We start from the raw sequence: 20,792 nt of genomic DNA on the forward strand, positions 1-20,792 counted from the left end.
TAGTGGTTTTATATTACTACTTCACTCCCAGATTACGTTCACTTAAAGATGTAGCGTCTACCAGTGCGACCTTATGTGCCGCCAGTTAAGCAGTGTTTCCGATGCCTTAGGTTTGACCACTTGGCTAAATTCTGTAAGAATGCTCAGCGTTGCTCAATCTGCACTGAAAATCATTCATATAAAGAATGTACTATACCTATTGAAAAAGCAGTATGTGTGCACTGTAAAGGTAACCATCTTGCAGTATCAGGTCAATGCCCTATAAAACAAAAAAAGATATTGGATAGTAAAAATAAAAGTAAAACACCATTATCAGATTTATTTAAACATCCAACAAACTTTCCATCACTCAATAAGACAGAGAACACACAAGACATTATTAATTTAATTTTATCCAATCCAGCAGCAATGAACCTAATCACAGAATCAATAGTAAAAGTCATTACACTAAATAAAACACAGAATCAAAGCATTAGCTCACACGCAATTAGTTCAGCTATTAAAGATACCATACAAATTAAAAATAAAACTTAACATAGTACAGTGGAATGCTCAAAGTCTGTTGAGTAACAGACTTGAGCTTCAAAACCTACTTTATGAGCAGGACATACACATAGCACTTATATCAGAAACTTGGCTTAAACCAAATATACAGTTTTCTATCAGAGGTTATACAATACTAAGAAATGATTGTGGTAAGGATCACAATGGTGTAGCAATTTTTGTTAGAAATGGCATTTATTTTCAAAAGTTAGCAACATTTTCTGATAACTCCTTGCAAAATGTAGCAATCAAAATTAAATACAAACAAAAAGACATCTCAATTGTTAGCTTTTATAGTCCTGGCAACAGTGTACCTAACTTTGACAAATCTAAATTTAATAGACATAGCATCGTATTCCAAAACCACTAATAATTGCTGGTGATTTTAATGCTCACCATACCATTTGGGGTTGTAATAGAACCAATTCTAGAGGTACAGACATCATGGATGTAATGGACGATAATGACTTAATGCTCTTAAATAATGATCAACCAACTACAGTGGGTACTATTTCTTGGAGACCAAATGGACTACATCTAACAATAGTATCATCTTCATTATTCCTGTGCTGTGAATGGCAAGTTCATCAGGACTCTATGGGCAGCTATCACTTGCCTACAATCACAAAATTTTCCATGGTAGTGTCGGAAACTGAATCTTCTTCAATTCCATCCAACATTCCTCCACACAGTAATCTGAAAATAGTAAATTGGGAGCAATATGAGAACTTAGTAAATGACTTGTTAAAACAATTTGATATAAATAATTGTAATCTACAGAAGTCTTACAATAACTTTTGTTCCATAATTCTTAGAGCGGTAGAAAATTCAGTACCTAAAACCAACTACCACTGTAACAATATTACTAATCTACCTAAAAGAAAGCCACAACTTCCCTGGTGGAATGGGCAATATACTAAAGTGGTAGAAGATTGCAAACAGGCTTATCTGTTAATCAAATCAAATTGCAATATCCAAAACTACATTAATTTTAAGCAAGCTCAAGCAAAAAAAAATGTATATTAAGACTTGAACGTCGTAAATCCTGGACAGATTTTTGCTCCACCATAAATAGGTTAACACCAATGAAACTGATTTGGACAAAAATGAGGAAATTTAAGAACTAATATTCTAATAATAATTGTTTACACAAATATACTCCAGATACAGTACCAAATTTGACAATTATTCACAATAATTATTCTTTAAATAGCACCAACTCTTTTATGATTGCCCCTTTTACTATTGAAGAATTAAAAGCTGGTCTATCATCAAGAAAGGACTCTGCATGCGGTTTGGATTGGCTCTCCTATAAAATGTTTAAACTCCTAAACTCTTCTAACTTAAATAAGTTTCTAAAAATATTAAATCTCCTATGGAAGAACTCCACTATTCCAGAAGAATGGAAAACAGACTGTCTAATTCCAATTTTAAAGCATGGGAAAGATTCTAGTTCAGCTGATTCATATCGTCCTATCACACTAAGCTCGTGTGTTGGTAAAATTTTTGAACAATTAATAAAACAGAGATTAATATTTTATATTGAAAGTAACAACCTCTTACCTAATAATCAAAATTGGATTTCGATGTGGTCGTTCTGCTTGTGAGAGTATACGACATTTATGTCTTGACATCCATAGTGCCCAGATTGACAATAAGATATTGGCTGGTGTTTTGTTGGATGTTGTAGGAGCATTTAATAATGTTGATTTAGAACAATTATCATCCATTATTCTATCCTTAAATGTCCCTGAAAAAATTGTTAGTTGGATATTCAATTTCTTGCATGGTCGTAAACTTTATGTTAGAGTCAATAACCAATTAATAGGTCCTCGATATTCATATAGAGGCGTATCGCAGAGCGGAATTTTGAGTCCATTGCTCTTTATAATCTACATAAATCAAATAAATATTGTTTTGGGTAATAGAGTTCCTAACCTCCAATTTGCTGATGATCTAGTAGTGTATAGTTCAGGACTTAATTTATCAAATGTTGTGTTAGATCTTAATGTAGCACTCAAAAAATTGGAGCTTTATTTTCAATATCTTAGTCTTGAGGTCAGTATTGACAAAAGCAAAGTAGTAATATTTTCAAAGCATTCTATAAGAATAAGAGATGCAAAAATATATTATGGTACTCAGGAAATTTCAATAGATAATTCAATAAAGTTTTTAGGAGTTACGTTTTTAAGTAATTTTAGATGGCACAAATATGTTGAAATATTAGAAAATCGAGCATTAAAGGCCTGCAATAATCTGAAATCATTAGCTGGTACATATTGGGGTGCAGACCCACGCATCTTGCTAACACTATATAAGTCATTAGTCCGTAGCCATTTCGAGTATGCCTTCTTTTGTTATGGTGGAGTAATTACATTAGTGAATAAATTAAAAAAAATACAAAATAAATGCTTAAGGATCATAACAGGCGCTTTTAGGTCTACTCCTATTATATCATTACAAGTAGAATGTATTTTTCCCCCACTAGCTCTTAGATTCAAATATCTACAAACAAAATTCTTTCTCAAATTAACTTCTATTAATAATCATCCACTCCTATTAAAGATACAGGACTATATTAACCAAACTGACAGTAATTCCTACTATCAAGTAGAAGGCATCTCTGATTTGTTACATTTTTCTTGTGATCATAATCTATTTTCTAGTTTTCTTTGGCCATGTTATTTAAATTCTTATAATTCAAAATATACACCTATTAAAATAATTATTAATGAATCATTAAAATATAAGGAAGATGTATATAGTATGCTGTCAGAGTGGCAAAATTATAACCAACTTTATACTGATGGATCTAAAAGTAATACTGCTGTCTCTATGGCAGTTTATGACATACAACTGCGGAGTGGGTTTGGTCATAGGTTAAATACCTTGGCTAGTATATACACAGCAGAATGTGCTGCCATATATGCTGCTCTAGAATATATTGGAGAACAGTCATATAATAATTGGATTGTTATAACGGATAGCATGAGTGTTTTAAAAGCTTTACAATATCCTAAATGTAATGTTACAACAAATTTCATCATTTACAATATTAGAGACAAATATCAATGCTTATCCCTAACAAAAGATATTGTTTTATTCTGGACTCAGGCGTGGAAGGAAATGAACAAGCTGATTATCTTGCTAAATCTATTGTGAATATTAATCAGATACATACTGCTTTGAACATTCCCATACCACATACAGATGCACTGTCTCATTTTAAAGGTACATTCTTGCAAGACTTTCAGAATTATTGGCAACAAGTTGTTCAAACAAAGGGCAAATGGTTATCCGACATTAAAAACAAAATCTCTCCTCCCTGGTTTGTTAAAAAGAAAAAATACTTACACAGAAAATTTTACACCACAATTTGTCGGTTACGTCTGGGACCGTCTCGTAGTGGTGCTCATTTATTTTGTCAATTCTGTAATTTATCCATCCAAACTCTTGATCACATTTTTTTTGACTGTCCCCAATATAATCTTCAAAGATTTACATTGATAGACTGCCTCTTGGATATTTATAAGAATGCTGAAGACATCCCGCGCTCACTTCAGCAGTTATTGAAAACTTATGACTGCTTCGTGCCGCTTTACAAATTTATAGTTTCAACGGTAGGCGAAATTTGAATATACAGCTTGGCTTTTGACACAATCCCTTACACAGACTTAAAACATATTCGTCCATAAATTATTATTGGACTTGTGTTTATAATGTAAATTTTAATGTATAAATGTAAATATTATATTTGTAGTTATACCTTAAATTAGTTTCATATTATCTTATAATTATATTCAACTAATATTCATCATTATTACTTATTATTCATGTATAATATATTTCTTATAATGTATATGAGATTTATATTTTAGTATTATATCATAAAAGTTTAATATTAAAAATAAGGGGCTAAGCTTGATCTTCATTGGAACAAGAATATTATCAATAAAAGACTTGGCTTCGGCCTTTCATGTTTCATACCTATATGTATATGAAGAAAATGAAACATGAAGAACACGTTTGAAGATGAAGATTATATAAATACTTAGCTTGACTTTGAACAAGCTGTGTAACGTGAAGAATAGAAAAATAAAAATGAAGACTTGGCTGTATGGGCTTTTGACCCCTTTGCCTGTCCAGATGGACGAACAGAACCAAAAAAAAAACTCTTTGGTACTAGGTAGTTTTTTTTATTTATTAACGGCTTTGGAGTTTGGACACAACCCCTTTCAGGTTATTATGGTAGGTAGAGTCAGGCCAGCGAGTCGTGGGAGTCGAAATACGCGAGAAATTAAAAAAAATTGAGCCCGCAACTCTGAAAATTATGTAGAAAATTGTTGTGATACTTTGATTTTTCTAAGTTTTCTTAACTTGTAATATACGTACTTTATTCATTGACAAAGGAAACAAAAGGTAGATAACGTTTTTTTAATCAAAAAACGAAATAATACTTAAATCTATTTTTATGAATATTAATTTATTCGGTTTCATAATCAAAATCAGATTCCAAATTATTAAAATCAGAAAATGAATCATAAATATCATACGTGCTGCACACAGAACAGAAAAAAGTAGTAGAAGTGGCATCATGTCATTTTACTATGATAACCGATGTCGCCAAACTCACACATTTATCTATTAATTATGAAATACACACACTTAATTCCTGCTTTATGATTTTTACATTTTTTTTATATTACGCTTATCTTATATTATTAAAGTGATTATGATAACCTCAGAATTTTTTCGTATTAAGTTTATTGATGTTAAAATAGTTTATAAGTTTATTAACCTTTAAAATCCTTTTTATTATATTATATTGTACATGATGTGCATAAAATTATTTAAAGCCTAAAAATTAGGGTTAATTTATTTCTGTTAATATGTATTCTGTTCTAATTTAAGATTTAGGACCCACGCCTACGTCTTCAAAAACATTTATTGCAACATCTGAGAAATGAAAACCAAAGACTGTCAAAACCGAAACTACTCCACAAGGCAAATAAAACTATTGATGAAATATTAATAATGTAAATTGTTTTTTTGTCTGAGGGAACTTTGGAGACTGAGCGTTTGGAGATTAAATAAAACAACTAGTATGAAGAATGTGAGGAATATGTGGAATATATATTTTACTTCAGTTACACGATATTTATACAAAATCCTTAAAACTAGTAAACCAATTACAATTGTTACTTAAAAAATATTTACAAGTTTAGAAATTACACACCAATACTAAAGCTTACATTTTGACCAATAGTTAAACGTTTAATTCAATAGGAATTGAGAACTAGAAATGTAACTGATTGTGGCGGCGAGGTGGGACCGTTCGTCCCCTTCCCTAAAATATGGTCGAGGGAGGCTACGGCTGGCCCATGCGTCATGCTCGTGAACGGGCACTACTTGCAGTGGCAAGATGATCCTGTAGCCGGAAACTCTACCTCATGGTTTTAAAATTAAAAATTATATTTCTTATAATAGCTAATAAAATGGTCGCTAAATACCTTTATTTATTTACGGTGTGTGTGGATTGATGCATGTACCATGGCCTAGTATTATTGTTGATACAGTACCTAGTAGTCGGCCGTGACTGTACTCAATAGCTCTTGTTTTTACGTATTAATTTACATTTTTTTGAGTATTTGTAGTTTGAGTATTATTGCTGCATCACTTTACATATATTGTAACTGAAATGATTTGTGAGTGAGTGATTGTCACAAAGAGTTTCTTGCCACTTCTTCTTATTAAAGCTCAACCCTCAAAGGAGGTGGATATATAAAGAAAAGACATTTCCTTGACCTGCCTGAATAAGGTGATTTTGATTTGTTTACCCTAAAGGATTGAGCTTTTGATTACTGTTAGTAAAAATATTATATTAATTACAAGTTTAAGTAGAATTGTCAAATTGATGGCTGAGGGAGGCGATGGCTGGCTCATGCGTCATGCTCGTGAACGGACGCTGCTTGTGATAGCAGGATGATCCTGTTGCCGGAGACTCGGTTTCAGATTCTTAAGAGTTATTGTGTGTATTTTTTTTTATGGAATAGGAGGACAAACGAGCGTACGGGTCACCTGTTGTTAAGTGATTACCGCCGCCCACAATCTCTTGCAACACCAGAGGAATCACAGGAGCGTTGCCGGCCTTTAAGGAAGGTGTACGCGCTTTTTTTGAAGGTACCCATGTCGTATCGTCCCTGAAACAGCGCACAAGGAAGCTCATTCCACAGCTTTGTAGTACGTGGAAGAAAGCTCCTTGAAAACCGCACTGTGGAGGACCGCCACACATCCAGATGGTGAGGATGATATCCTAACTTGTGGCGTGTTGTGCGAAGGTTGAATTCGGCGGCAGGAATCAGGTTAAACAGCTCTTCGGAACACTCCCCGTGATAAATGCGGTAGAAGACACACAATGAAGCGACGTCTCTACGCAACGCCAAGTGATCCAGCCGTTCACAGAGCAGTGGGTCCCCGACAATTCGAGCTGCTCTGCGTTGCACGCGGTCAAATGGATCGAGCTGATACTGAGGTGCGCCAGACCAGAGATGACAGCAATACTCCATGTGTGGCCGGACCTGCGCTTTGTAGAGCGCTAGTATGTGGGCCGGCTTGAAGTATTGCCGTGCTCTATTAATGACTCCTCTTTACCTTAAAGACAGATTTGAGTTACTAGGGTCTCAGCATGAGCTTTCGTTGCGCTCTGCTGCGAAACAAATACTAAATGTTCCTTTCCATAAATCTGATAGCTATCACTCTTCTTTCACCATTAATGCCATTACTCTTTGGAATCAACTGCCGCTTACAATCCGTCAAGCACAATCATTAGCATCCTTTAAAAATTAACTAAAAAAACATTATCTGTCCTCTATTTGATAGAATCTATCTGTATGTATCCACCAACATACATAATTCAACAATTCTGAAATGTTAATTATTGTTCCTACTTTTTACATATTTTACTTTCTTATAAATTTATCTATATTTTAGTATAGTATATATTATGTGTGTCTATATTTTTGACACTTCTTACCCTTTTAATGTACTGCCTTTCTCTTTTATTGTATTAAAAATGGTTGCCTGGAAGAGATCACTATATAGTGATAAGGCCGCCATTTGCACCACATCATGTAATTATGTATGTTAGTAATTAACTTATATTTTGTTAATGTGGTGTCAAAAAAGTGTAATAAATAAATAAAATAAATGACGCCCAGTTTCTTTGAAGCCAATTTGGCTTTGCCTTCCAGATGACCACGAAATTGGCAATCGCTCGAGATTTCGAGACCCAGTATTCCGATACTAGGCGAGGCTTTGAGGGGAGTGTTGTCGAAGAGCGGTGATACGACAAATGGGGTTTTTTTAGTGGAAAACGCGCAAACTTGAGTCTTGTGGGGGTTAAATTGGACAAGGTTCAATTTTCCCCATTCCGCGACCTTCTCAAGAGAGGACTCGATAGAAGACACAAGTTTGTATGTGTATATATATGTATCGATATATATTAATTTATTTATATATAATCACTTATAAAATGCTCACAGAATACCTTTATTTATTTATGGTGTGTGTGGATGATGCAGCTACTGTACTCAATAACTTTTGTATTAATTTACATTTACTTTTTTTACTTACTCGTGTAAGACATTGACTATTTCACGTTTGAGTGTGTTTGTTGCATCATTTTACATAGTATATTGTAATTGAAATATCTTGATATAAAAGAGTGGTAATGAGTTTCTTGCTACTTCTTCTCATTAGCTCAACCCTTTACGAAGTAGCGGTAGATTCATTAAGAATTTTTTTTTTGACATTCATAAGTGTCATTTCCGTGTCCTACGTGAATAAATTGATTTTGATTTGATTTGAATACTATTATGTGTTCTATCTCACTCTAAAACTAATGCTATCGCAGTAAGCCGGCCAGCGAGCGCTTGTGTAAACTCGCGTCGATGCTCGATCGGCGGATGTCAATGAGCCCCCACTCCTGTCGCTCATTGAATAAAATTGAATGAATAGTGAAAAGTGATCGACGCGCTTTGGTAGAGTACGCTCGACCTTGCTGTGAGGTTGTGTAACGCGGAGCATATGACTGGTCACGTGAGTATATCTGCGGTCTTCGAGAGAACGTGACGTTGCTTGTACTTCGATGAGAGCACTACTGGTGATCTGCATGATTCTATGACTTGATGTACAGCATTATGAAATGGTTCTTATAAGAGCTAATATTACGGTATATAAAATAGAGGCAGGAATAAAAGGCATTTATTTTCTCAAAATTGATTCCTTTAGAATTATTTTTGATGTCATTTCTAATAATTACTAGATACTACTACCGCTTCGGAATCAAATGGCGCTCTGAGAGAGAAGAAGCGGAGCAAGAACCTCTCCAAGCATTCTTTTTAATAAAATGTTCTTTTAAGAATGAATCTTTCGGCATACGTTTATTACAGTTAATATTCACGATTTATATTTCTACGATCTATAATGCTATGAAGGTATTACGTTACAAGTTAGATATTAGACATTTGTATTAATTGATGTTATTGGTTGTAGGTACAGCTACAGAACTAAAACGTATCCTAGTATAAACCAAAAGTTAAACTTGGCTTAGGTCCATCTTAAAATTAACAAATGAGAACCTTAAAATTAGACAGTATTTATATTCATTTAACTTTCGATATGCATAGTATATACCTATATATATTACTAGTGAACTCGACACACGTTTTCCTGTACTCACGTCTTAAATTTGGAAAATCGGTCCAGCCGTTAGGAGGAGTTCACTAACATACACATGAACAGGAGAATTATATTATATGGACGGTATTGAGAATCTAAACCAATCTCAAATTCTCTGGAACACACAAAAAAGGTCATCAAAATCGGTCGGTAAATCGTTAGCCGTTTAGGAGGTAGTTTATTTGTGAATCTAAACCATTCTCGAATCCACCTGAAGACACACAGAAAGTTTCATTAAAATCGGTCCAGTCATTTAGTAGGAGTTCAGTTGCAACAGACGCACAAAAGAAAAATATATTAACATATTGAATTATCGATAAAAATTATGGATTGAGTCCAACCCTATAGATGTTTATTATATTGGCAGCTCTGATATTATGTCATTAGTTTATTATGTTGGTATCCGTATTTAGGACGCGTTTCATACAAGCGACATTTCTCATCATTTTGTATGGCACTCCCGTCTCTTGAAAGCAGTGTTTAAATTCTCTTTGGCTATGCTGAGGCTGGTTTGCAGAGTTGCAGTCAAAGAGAATTTAAGCACTACGTCTCGTTACTCCAAAGAGTATAATAATATAGGTATAGGGAAAAGAGAGCCCTCTCTACGCGTTATGAGCTGTCTATTTGAAGACTAACGCCATCTGGAGATTGGCCCCGAAAATAACTACATATAAGCTCGAAATTATAAAATTATTTTTTACTGTTGTGACGCAATTAAATAACTAACTCCACTTTTTAATGTAGGTATTGCAATTTTTTATCATGTTGAAATTGCGCGTAGAGTTAGTTATTTAATTTTGCCACAACATAGAACATAAAGGATAGGATTTAGTAGTGTTGGTATGAGTAATTGAGGTAATTGGGTGGGAGAAATAAAAAGCAATGTTTGCATATTATTTTTTATTTTTATAATGTTTATGTTTATTATAATATTGTTGGACAGCTGTTTTTGTTTCGTCTTCACCCACATATGTTAATATTCCGGACAAAATTCGATTAATCGATTTGCACCAACTATACAAAATAACATTTATAGTTGTGTTATTAAAATATTGTTTTAAGTTTTCTTTATGTGTGGTGCAGTTAAAAGGATAATCTACCATCACATCTGCTATTAATATAATATGCTTTTTTATATTTTTTTGGGTATATCTGTTTTTAAGAACCCAGTTATTAGATTTTGAATGTCATGGAAGCAATTTTCTAATTCTTGATTTGGATAACATAACCATTTTTTATTGTTGTATTCTTTTGCTTTTATATAATCATTGTTATTTCTATCATTTTTGGGTTTTTTGATGCTTGCAACTGCAAACTTAAAAATAATTGAGCTGGTTTCTTAAATTTCATAGCACAATGTTGAAATACATTGCTGCTGGACAAATCTTCAGCACCTTTTAACCTTGCTTTGAAAGATTGTCTTTTTTTTCGCAAGCGCGATATGTCTGCTTGAAGATGCTTGATCTTTGTGCGCTGTGAAGCCATTAGATCTGTGAAAGAATGTTTCATTTACAAATTGTATAGTAGATTCAGTCTTAAAGTCTATGTATATAAAAATGAACTGCTGTTCGTTAGTCTTGCTAAAACTCGAGAATGGCTGGATCGATTTGGCTAATTTTGGTCTTGAATTTTTTGTGGAAGTCCAGTAAAGGATTTGATAAGAAGAAGAATTTAATATGTACAGCACGACGTCTGTCGGGTCAGCTAGTAATTAATAAAAATATATTCAAAATTTAATTCCCACACGGACATTAGCTGTTCTCAATCCTATCAGGTCCCAATGCAGCCTTCATTAAAAAAGACATTTGGCTAAATAGTCTTATGTCATGTCACTGCTGTTATAAAATTACTGTCACATTTATGGTTAATGTTTGTTAAATAAAGACCTTTCAAATTTCTTATTATGTTTAATTTCTATGTGTGTCGTAATATTACATCAAAGTCCGGTGTCAGGTGTGCTACTCCCTAACTTTGCTGACTCACATACTACAAAATAAATGATAGGCCATTACAATAATCTTGCTGATTTTTGTCCCCAGCTCCGGGACTATGAGGGAACTACTTTGCCCGCCCAGACAAAAGATTATAAACTATGTCAAATTTCATACAAATTCAGCACTTTTCTGATAAAAAAGTATAAAAACAATATTTTCAAAAGAAATCAGAATCTTTCCCATTTGTAATATTAGTATAATAATATTAATACCTTTTCCAGCTGTTCTTTTAGGCTTGCTAATAACACTATAATTATGTTCTAGCATCAAGCACTTTGCTGAAGCAAATTGTTGAGATGCATCTGAAATTGGAAATAATACTTATGTTTGCGTATGTGTTTGTTGCCCACTTTGGCAGAGTGAATTTTAACTATACTTTTCAAATTATTTCAATCATCAATTTCAATCAGACGATAATGGAGAAAAATTAAAATAAAACCAAAAATCAAATTATAATGAAGTAGCATTCAGAAAATGTAGAACCAGGGCAGCAATTCTTAAGAGTCTAGAGCTCAAATTAAATCACAAGTTGAAATAAGCTGTCAAAAAAACCATTATAGAAAAAAGACATACCGACACTACTCGGCAAAATTTAAAATTATAAAATTTTGGTTTTATTTTTATTTATGGTTTAGTTGTGTATAATAGGTAGAAATATATAATATAATATTTTGGTATGTGTTCAAAACAAAATATAATCATTAATTTATATATTTATTATTATTGATAATAGCCAAAAAATTGAAAAAAATATGTGAATTTTACCTGCAGCCACAGGTTGGAATGTTGTTGAAGTTGATGCTTTTCCAAAAATAAAGTTGCTCACATACGGCTCTGTAAATAATAAATATAATAATAGATTAATGATTTTTCAATCAATAACATTTTATGGGCCTAAGATTTTAAAATTACAACCAAGATATACATCAAAATTTTGTGTGTGTGTGTCCATAAATATCAATAATTTTAAGAAGATACATAAAAGACATGGGATTTAAAGCAGAACAAAATCAAATTGTCAATGCCCATTTCTAGGCTAAATTTTGACAGATTTTTATCAGCAATTGAGTTTGACTTTATATTCTTTCTGAATATTTTATTGAAAATAGGATATAATATCACTTACAGAAAGACAATACTACCTATTGGAAAAAGTATACCCCAGACCTGAGAGGAAAGGGCATAAGATACTCATCGGGCTTTTTTTTTGCATAAAAATGTGGTTACAATGTTAAATCATACAATAAAATTTATTATTTAATACCCTGAGGGTGGCCGCTCCATGCCATTTCTGTGGTATCATTAAGAATGTCATTTATGTTATAGTACCTTTACAACACACACATTTATTAATAATTACAATACTCTTTTGGTATAAATTATATCATGATAGGTCAAGTTATAAATTTTCATTTAAAAGTATGGGAATGAGTTATCTGCCACTTCTTCTGATCTCAAGCTGTTTCAAAGTAGTGAAAATGGGAAATTTTCTATTGGAAAAATGTATAATTTTTGTCATTCATCATATATAATAAAGTGAATAAAATATTGTAAATAAGCACTTACCAGGCAGATGAAGCGTCGGAACTGCCAATGTGTTTAGCCGTTTATTACGATTTCTATGTCTGTCAGAAAAGTGTATATCACAAATACTCTTCTTCTTATAATATTAAAAATCAGATGTTTCAGGGTTTCCACCAACAAGACTGACCCAAGTTTTAAACTGCTTAGGAAATTTGACAGCATCTGGGAAACAATGCATTGGAATCTCTGAAAATAATAAATAACATTATTAAATAAATTGAGTGACTATTAAAGCCATCAGACAAATAGTGATAACCTAGTGTTATGACCATTGGGCTAGTATTAGATTTTGGACTCATATATTGACTTTTCACTTGATAAAAACGGTGTCAGAAGCCAGCTGTCAATTATTATTAAGTGTGTTAAACCATATAAGTCAGGGGGAGTCTGAAGTCTGACATAAGGTGATTTGAGGGATTGGAGTTTAATCTTTGGGGCAAGATACAGAAGACCGGTATGTTTATAATAGTTTTAACCATGATTGCAAATTCAATCTACAGACCGGTAGTAGAACCTGAGAGTAGACCAACCTTATATGATACTTTATTTATCACTAGATTAGTCAATAAACTATAGGTACTGATAAGATTTAAGAGAATAATTTACTTACCACGGAGCGCACAACCAAATGCACAACGTCTCGGCATTACACCAAAGTTCAGAAATTCCACAAACAAAAGTGTCTCTATCACAAAAAGTAGAAATTCACAGAATAAGGAGATTTTTGGAGTGAATTCGCAACAGCAAGGCGGAGGAACACAAGTCTCGACTCGACGCACTTACACTTCGATTTCAATACCAAAAATATGCAAAATGGAACACGAGAGCTACATACATGCGCAAACGCTAGAAGTAGCCGCCATTATATGACCAGACCAGTGGGCAGTGATACATTTCAAGAAAAGTTGAAAGATTTCAAAGCGAGTGACAGCTGACAAAGCTTTCATTTTAGGGCCAACTAATAGATGGCACTACAGTTTTCTGAAAACGTCACTTTAAGGCGACTGTCCTACCCCTGCGTTACTTACTCGGGCTCATCAAACTTAACCCCCAAAAAAAAAGATTTTTTTTCAATTTTCAATATCGCATATCGTTAGTTCGTAGTTTGTTCTTAATTGTTCGCTATAAATAATTGTTTGTTCTTTTGTTGTTTATTTAAAAACAATTAATTAAAAACATACCCTTTAGTTAGCCTCCGCAATCAAAGTTATTAATATTTTTCTCTCAATATTAGTTTTAAATACACATTGACGTTTGTTCTTTAGTAAATTATGTTTGTTCTAGCATTTGTTTTTTTTTTGTAAAATTAATAATTTTTAATTACCTTAATACAAATTTGCAAAAACTTGCATTGCGCATGCTTCGCCTTTGCGTTCAAGGCGGTCAAATTACTTGTCACATTTTTATGAGATTGTGTTTGACTGTAAATTTAAATAAATATATTATTTATTACTATCTATATATACAAATTATTTAAGTTTTCTTTAGTGTTAATTCCGCCAATATTTGTCTTTAAAACAATTCGACACGTGTTTCGCCCCTACACGAGGCATCCTCGGGACGTGTTGTCTCTCCAAAATCTGGCACGAGAGCCGCTCTTTTATACCCTCGTCCCATGAAATGACGCGCTGTGATTGGTCGGCTGGTGTGACGTATTACCCCCGGAAGATACACGTAAGAAAGGTGATGGGACTAAATTTGTTTGTTCATTCAACAATGTAAACATGTTATTTTTGTGTTTTATTATTTCTAATTGCTCTAACACATTTAAGCGAAATCCTTTTTCACATGTATGTAAAATATTAAAATTATTATTGTTTCCGAGTGAGTGACCTGTATCAATTAAATGTTTCGCGAAATGTGATTTTTCGGATTATTCGTAAATGCGGCAATATGTTCCTTTAATCTAATTTCGAAATTTAGACCTGTTTGACCTATATATACCCCGTTACAAGTGTCACAACTTAGTTTATAAACGCCGGATTTTTCGGAATTATTTAACCGATCTTTGCCATTACATATTCGACTGACATTGTGATTCATTCGGAAGGACACATTAATATTGTTTTTCCTAAATATTTTTGCTATTTTATCCGATATTGGACCAATATATGTCAAACTACCCACATATTTGGTATTTGATTGTGGTGTGACGGGATGAAGTTCTGAATTAATTAAATGTTTTTGTTTATTTTTAATCAATTTGTTCACTAACTGTTTTGTATAGCCGTTGGAAACCACGATTTGGTATATTGTATTAAGTTCTTTCGCGAAGCTGTCACGGGACAGTGGGACTGACATTTATCTGTGAACATAGCAGCGGAAGGCCGCTAGTTTATGTTGTACGGGTTGGCAAGATGACGCGGGAATAGCAATATCTGTATATGACGGCTTTCTATAGATTTTGAATTCTAATTTATTATTTACTCTTGTTAATGTTAAATCCGAAAAATTTAGAGATTGGTTTGATTCGAATTCCAATTTAAACTTTATTTTTGGGTGGATCTTATTAATTTAATTAATGAATAGATCGATTTAACGTTCGGTACCTGTCCAGCAAATTATTATTTCGTCATCGTATCGGTAATAAAACAGGATATGTGGGTCTCTCACCACGTAATTACACTCAAAATTATCCATAAATATTTCAGCCATAATTGGACTTAATGGTGATCCCATTGCTAATCTAATAATTTGGCGATAGAATTGCTTTTTGAATTTAAAATAATTTTGTTTCATACATAACCTAGTAAGATTAATGATGTCATCCTTTTCACCGGGATGTATCCTCTGTTTTTCAAAGAGGTCATCAAGGATAATTAAACTTTGTTCATATGGAACATTGGCAAATAAACTATCTACATCGAGAGACAATAACAAATTATTAAGCATTAAGCATTTGGTGGAAGGTTGGTATTTTTTACTTTATTTATCAAATCTAGACTATTTTTCAAAGTATACTGAGGATTGAATAATGATTTGTTTTTTATTATTACGTTAAGTTTTTTGGCAAGGTCGTACGTCGGGGCACCGATATAAGAAACTACTGGACGGACAGGATTATTTTCTTTGTGAATTTTAGGTAAACCGTATAAGATGGGAGGTCGCGGGTTCATGGGATCTACGTATTTTAATTTACTTGGAGAAATAAATGACGAATTTTTAATGGACTCTTTTAATTCTGAAGTAAAGATTTTAGTGGGGTCCAAGTTCAGACGTTCAAAATCGTCGGTTTGTATTATATTTACTTTCTGTTCATAATCGTTTTTATTTAGAATAACAATGCAATTACCTTTATCGGCTTTTGAAATGACCAAATTTTCTTGATTTAATTTATTTTGTAAAGAAGTAAAAACATGTTTATCTGAAGTGTTTTGGTTTTTTTTTTGAGAGGAGGAAATACGGTTACGTATTTACGCCCCGGAACGGGGCGTAATATGTCGGACTCGAGTGTCCGCGTAAGCGGACACCCCATACCGACTAAAACCTCCTCTGTGCTGTTAGCAGCCCTGGCTTTCACAGCGAAGTAGGACGTGGGCCGTGGAGGCCGCAAAGACTACGCAACAACAGTCGCGGGGCGTCTCCTAAGGAGACTCGAACCTCAGACCGGCTGTGTGCTTGTGGGAAGGAGAGAGAATGAAAATGAAGATGAAAGTTGAAAAGGTGATAAGAACACACTTGCCGGCGAGTGTGGTGATGTTTTGTGTAATGTATGTAAGTGTGTATGTATGTGTTTATGATTGTATGTATGTGTGTTTGTATGTATGTACGTAGTGTAAATGTTTATGTGCATGTATGTTTGTGTTTGTGTCTGTTTGTGGAGTGTGTTTGTGATTGTGTAAGTGGTGTATGTCAGTCCGTCAGTCAGTCCGTGTGTGAGTGTAGTGAAGCGATTACAGGACGAGGACTAACGTCTCGTCGGGTATCAAAACAATGTGTGGTGTATCTAGGGTGCGGGCCGCTGGCCATCGTCAGAGCGACGAGTGCCAGTGGTTTGTGGTGGTTGACCGCGCCTACGCCTGCGAAGGCGGTGTGTGCGTGTATGTGTCGGTGTTTGTGTGGGTGTCGCGTTCGCGATGGTGATGTCGTCACCCGGGTCTACCGTTACGTGTCTGGGACGTCTTATTGGGTTGAGACTATGGTGAAGGGTGGTGTACCCGCATGCCTTCCTAACCAAGATGTTGGGATGGTTAGGCGCCTTGTCAAAGAAGCGTCGCGAGATCTCTTTAAAGTGTTGAGCTATCGTCGGAAGCTCTAGGTCGCGGTGAAGGTCAACGTTTCGGATGAACCACGGGGCTCCGGTTGCCATGCGCGTGAATTTATTTTCAACTACTTGCAAACGACGTAAGTAGCTCGGTCGGGTGTGCGCGAAAACGACGTTTGCGTAGACAGTATGGGCCGTACGATGGTTTTGTACAGCGTCACTTTGTGTTTGAGCGGAAGTTTGCTTCGCCCACACACAAGTGGATAAAGGCGACTGAGGACAAATCGGGCTCTATTGCATACCGTATCAATATGTTTCTTGAAGTTCATATTGCTGTTGAACGTGACTCCTAAGTATTTGTAATCCTTCACCCACGGTATGGGTGTTTCATACAATTTAATGACGTCGGTCGGTCGTTTTTTAGCGCGGATGCTATTTGCGTTACCGAAGAGTACCGCTGCACTCTTGGTGGGGTTCACTTCAATCCGCCATTTTCTGAACCAGTTGCCTAGTTCATCGACGGCGGCTTGAAGCCCTTTAATGTTCCTACTCAAGGTTGAGCGGTTCAATAGAGCGGAGCCAAAGTAGAGTGCCGTATCGTCAGCGTACTGAGCGAGCTGGACACTCGGAAACTTGGGAATGTCGCTCGTGAAGAGCGAGAAAAGAGTGGGAGAGAGAACTGAACCCTGTGGCACGCCAGACCTGATGGGTCTGGGTGAGGATAGGGTGCTCTCTACTCGATATCGGAAGGAGCGATCAGTAAGGTAGGCTCGTATGATGCGCACGAGCCTGTCTGGCACTCCCAATTGATACAGCTTGAATACTAAGCCGTTGTGCCATACCTTGTCGAATGCCTTCGCGACATCGAAAAACACGGCTGCCGTGGTAGCGTGAAGTTGACGCCGTACGAGAATGTACTCGGTGAGTCGGTGAGCCTGCTGGGGACACGAGTGAGCGGTTCTGAATCCGAACTGTATGTCGGGTATCAGGTTGAGCTCCGCGATGTAATGATTAAGACGCGCGAGAATTAATCTTTCGTAAAGTTTCCCGATCGAGTTAATTAAGCTAATAGGCCTATAGCTACTCGGATTAGCTTTAGGTTTATTGGGTTTTGGGATACCGATAAGAATGGAATCCTTCCATTGTTCGGGGAACGCGCTGTTAGACAATAGAATATTAAAAATGGTAACCAATAAAGTAATAAGAGTCGAGGGTAGGATTTAAAGAACCCTATTGTTTATAGTGTCGGGCCCCGGGGCCTTCTTGGAGTTAAGCTCCTTAATGATTAGCTTCACCTCTTCGTAAGAGGTGGGTTTTATATCATCGCCTGAAGGGCTCAGAGCGGAGCGACGTTCAACTTCACGATCAACTTCGTCAACGTGTGTCGGGTCGGCTGCTGCCTTTGTCGAGCGCCGGCTGCAGTCCCGGTCTGTCCAAAGGAGGCATAACAGTGGGCGGCTTCTGTTTGAACGCGCGAGGCAGCTTCCAGAAAGCCACATGTGATGGCTTAAGGTTGCCGAGCAAGCGGTCCCAACGTTCGCCGCGGAGTTCCGCGATACGTTCCCGTACCACCCGCTGTAGGTAGCGGAGGTGGCGCCTATTCTCGACCGACGGATACCTATCGTAAAGTCTAGTGGCTCTGTGCTTCTGTGCATGGTTGCATCGTCGGAACCTGCCTGGAGCAGGCCTTGATCCTATTCTGTATATGTGACGTCACATGAGAGATAGCACTGTGAGCCGTGTCGACCGAGTCGATGACGTCCGGTATAAGGTCAAGGTCGTCGGACTTGATAGACTCGAGATCCTTTTCCAGCCGTTGCCAGTCGATCACTGTTTTCGTCGGTGGTTGAAAGTTAACCGGTGGGCCTAGATTTAGGACGACGGGCCGGTGGTCTGACTCTAATTCGTGAAAATTCTCGATTGAATTTACATTGAGCGATACGTTCTTAAGTAACGCAACGTCTAGAATGTCGGGTCGGTGCGCGACGTTATCCGGATAACGTGTTGGTTCGTAGGGTGCTATTACTGAAAAGTTCAGCGTGTCTGTGAGAGAATCTAATAAAATTCCGTTTCTATTTGTGGCTCTTCTGTTCCAGCTGGAGTGTTTGGCGTTAAGATCGCCGCCCACTATGACTGTGGCCCCGAGGCCGAGTAATGCTTCTATATCTGTGTATAATACTTGTTTGTTGGGTGGAAGATAAGCTGAAATAACAGTGATCGGCTGGTGATTCGCCATACTGACCCGGATGGCAGAGGCCTCGATGTTAGTGAGGACCGGAGGATCTATAGGTATACAGTGTAGAGACCTTTTAAAATAAATGAGGGTGCCGCCCATACGGGTGGTGCGATCATTCCTGACTAAGTTATAATGAGCGATACGCGGATCGCGTATACGTGGTTTTAGAAATGTCTCTTGCACTAAGAATAGGTCTAATTGATGTTCGTGAGCGAACTCCTTCACCAAGTCTAGTTGAGGCTTAAGGCCTTGGGTGTTAAAATACGCTATACGGAGCGTATGTGGTTTAACCCGTCCATTTACGTAATTAGGCATCGCGAATGTTTTTATACTTTCGCCCTATATCGGTGAGGGCACGGAATATTTTGCCGTTGTCTGCCATAACTTCCAGGAGCGACGGCGGGTCGTCCCGGACAGCCTCGAGCCTGCTGGCCAGGGCTATGATTTCATCTTTGTCGAACAGCTCTGACAGTTCGAACATGAAGGCAAAGGCGCTGCCGCCTTGGTTACCTGTTGCCGAAGACGCGGGCGCCGGTGGCCTCGGTCACGGGACCGACGCCGCCAGGCGGGACGCTAGCGGTGGCCGGAGGGGCGCGGGGGCCGCGAGAGTGGCCTCTGTGGCAGCGTTGGCAGCCGGAGGAGACCTCGCTCAGGCGTTTACCTTCGGAGGCGGTGCAGGTTTGAAGGTCGGAGTGAACTCCACCTTCTCTGCTCTGCCTTGCGGCTGGCGGCACCCTGGGTGACGCTTGTGTTTGGGTGCCTTGGGACACTCGCGATAGCTCGCGGGGTGCCCCTTCTCCCCGCACAAGACGCAGGCCGGGGGCTCCGCGCATTGCGCTGGTCGAGGGCACTCCGGCGTGCCGTGTTTTCCGAGGCATTTCACACACCTCGGGGTGTGTTCGCAGTTGCGTGCCGAGTGCCCGTATAACTGGCATCTGTGACACTGACCAGGCCCCCCGCGGTTGCGAGGAGCTTCGGCCCTGATGCCCTGAAGGGCGCAAACCGATTTAATATTGAAAATTTCCTTTCCCTCTTGCGTGAGGTCGAGGACGACGAGAACCATGTTAAATGGTTGTTTGTTGGTGGTTCCGCACATACGGTGCACCTCGTGTGCAGGGTAACCCTGCTCTTTGAGGTCCGACAGAATGTCGGTCTCGTCTAACTCTCTGGGGACGTTCCTAATAACGACCCTCAGACGCTTCTCCTCAGGCAGGGCGTACGTGTGGAAACCCACACTCAGCTCTCTAAGAAGAGATGTCAAGGCGCGGTGGTCCGCTACCTCTCTGGTCTCTAATTTGATGAGAGATTGGTACGCCCTCGCCTGGAAGGAGAGCGTCTTCGGGATCCTATTTTTGATAACCAGCCAGCGGCCTTGGTCTCCTATAAAAATAGGAGGCGGGCGCTTGGTCGGAGGCGGTACGCGGGCTTTAGCGGGCGCGGGCGCGGACGCGGGAGTGGAGCCAGTCGTGGCCGCGCCTTTCTTGGCGGGTGT

The 20,792-nt window shown here is 37.2% G+C and overlaps 2 long non-coding RNA genes across 2 annotated transcripts; both read right to left on the reverse strand.

Annotated features, from left to right (window-relative positions):
* Positions 1-299: 299 nt before the first annotated feature.
* Positions 300-4,148, reverse strand: LOC126976363 (uncharacterized). Its single transcript, XR_007731895.1, has 3 exons — positions 3,898-4,148; positions 2,107-2,293; positions 300-1,239 (listed from the first exon to the last, which is right to left on the reverse strand). It is a non-coding gene; the product is annotated as an uncharacterized LOC126976363 (long non-coding RNA).
* Positions 4,149-10,167: 6,019 nt separating this feature from the next.
* LOC126976361 (uncharacterized) lies at positions 10,168-15,475 on the reverse strand. Its single transcript, XR_007731893.1, has 4 exons — positions 12,843-15,475; positions 12,042-12,110; positions 11,489-11,578; positions 10,168-10,772 (listed from the first exon to the last, which is right to left on the reverse strand). It is a non-coding gene; the product is annotated as an uncharacterized LOC126976361 (long non-coding RNA).
* Positions 15,476-20,792: the final 5,317 nt, after the last annotated feature.

This window comes from Leptidea sinapis, chromosome 40 (assembly GCF_905404315.1).
Source record: "Leptidea sinapis chromosome 40, ilLepSina1.1, whole genome shotgun sequence".
NCBI lineage: Eukaryota > Metazoa > Arthropoda > Insecta > Lepidoptera > Pieridae > Leptidea > Leptidea sinapis.